Source organism: Octodon degus, unplaced genomic scaffold, assembly GCF_000260255.1.
Source record: "Octodon degus isolate 3935 unplaced genomic scaffold, OctDeg1.0 scaffold00247, whole genome shotgun sequence".
Lineage (NCBI taxonomy): Eukaryota > Metazoa > Chordata > Mammalia > Rodentia > Octodontidae > Octodon > Octodon degus.
In genome coordinates this window covers 2,644,487-2,646,594 of record NW_004524823.1, presented here as the reverse complement: position 1 = coordinate 2,646,594, position 2,108 = coordinate 2,644,487, and positions in this window count along the sequence as shown.

Below are 2,108 nucleotides of genomic sequence, written 5' to 3'. Positions count from 1 at the left end.
AGATAGCTAATAGAGTCAGCTTCAGAGAAAGAGAAAGAAAGTGGGCTGCACCTGACCAGGCCAGGTAAACAAGACTGCCCAGTCTCTTTCGAGCTTAAATCCCACCAAAACCTGGCCTGTGTGCTGCATATGGATTCATAGGAATGATTTCCAGGCTGGTTCTCACTCTTGATTTGCTCTGATTTCTTTCTATCTCCCTATTCGTGCAAATTAGAATCAAAATGTTTATCCTGTTCTACTGTACATTGGGATTATGAACATATATATTTTTGAAATATATATTAAGGCATATAGGTAAAATTCTAACCTGAGTCTCTGAGGAAACTTTGGACTTAGAATTTGGAGCAATGCTAAATTTGTGAAGAATGTGTTGATTCTTCTGTGTGGACTAAAAGTATTTTGCATAAGGAGATAAACATGAACTTCTGGGGGTACTGGGAAGCAATCTTATGTCTTAGATTTAAACCTAAAATATTTCCCAAAAGTCTCATGTGTCCAGCAGAGGAACTATTGAAATTTGATTGGAATATGGATTTAATTCAATAGATTCATTTTAAAATATGTTGTTAGAGGATGTGGGGTTTTTTATTTTTTTTTTTTTTTTGAGGCAGAGTCTCACTTTGTGGTGCAGGTTTGCCTTGAATACACTTATGTACTTGTGTAAGGCCCATGTTGGCTTCAAACTCATGGCAATCCTCCTGCCTCAGTCTCCTGAATACTGGGATTGCAGGAAGCTACCACCATGCTCCATCCAGGACATAAGCCTCGACTAGACAGGGGGTTCACTGGAGTTGTGACTCCAGGAATGTGATTTCCTCCTCACTTCTGCTCTTGTCTCTTTGCTTCCTGGGTGACAGGGGTTCAGCAGCTTTATCCAGCCATGTACTTCCACTGTATTCTTTTTGTCTTGCAGCTATATAGTTATAGACTGAATCCTAATCTAAGATAAATCTCCATACTTTAGATCCAAGTGTCAGACACTTTGTTCTATAATAGGAAAATGACTCTTACAGATGGTCTATGTATTGATATTTCTTTTTTCTTTTTTGTGGTAACGGGATTGAACTCAGGACCCCGTGATTGCCAGGCAAGTGCATATTCTTCTGAGCTAGCTCCCTGGGCCCTGTATTGATATTTCTTACATAAACAGATAATAGGGCCAAGGAGATGGCTCAGTGGAATAAGTGCTTCCTTGGCAAGCTCAAGGGCCTGAGTTCAATTCCCAGTTTAAAAAAAAAACAAAAAACAGATAACAGAAAGTTTATATGGTGTATTTATGTACTTCTTTCTCCCATAAATGTCAGAGCAGATTGGATACATTGGGGGGTAAATGAATGTAAAGAAGAGTTATAAAGATACGCAATTTTGTTGAAACAATCACAAACCTAATGATCCCTGTGAGTTGTTAAGATTCTGTGGCCAGTAATTTTGCCAATGGGAATCTGTGGCACGAGCATGTCGATCACCCACATTTCATCCTTGCTACTTCTCTTATATGACTCCAGGTATACTCCAATTACATATCAGCAGCTTGTTAGATACATGCACTTATCAAAATTTAATATCAGTTAAATGTACTTAATTTCTGTCTTAGTTACTTTCCCTTTGCTGATACAAAATACCCATGACCCATAATTAAAGAAGGAAAAGTTTGTTTTAGCTCAGAGTGTGTAGAGATTTCAGGCCATTGTCAACTGCCTTCCCAGCAGGATGGTGTGGGAAGGGGGAAGTGCAGAGGAGGAATAGTCCATGACAAGCAGGCAAAGACAGAAAAGCAACAAGCTGCAGAAGCAGGCGCGGTACTGAGGTGGTAGCAGGACCACCTTCCCTCTCCACCTTTACATTCCATCTAGGATGCAAACTTACCAGGTGGAGCTTCCATTACTCTCTTACCCTAAATCCGAGCATCACACACTAATCCAGCCACATTTGAAACTCTCCATTTCTAATTGCATAAGGCTTTTAGGGCACATCTAGATACAAGCCATAATATTTGTTATAAGTCAGCTTTAGGGCTGGAGAGATGGCTCAGTGGTCTAAAGCACCTACTTAGAACAAGCTTAGCAAAAGCATCAGGGACCGCGGTTCAATCCCCCAGCACCACATGC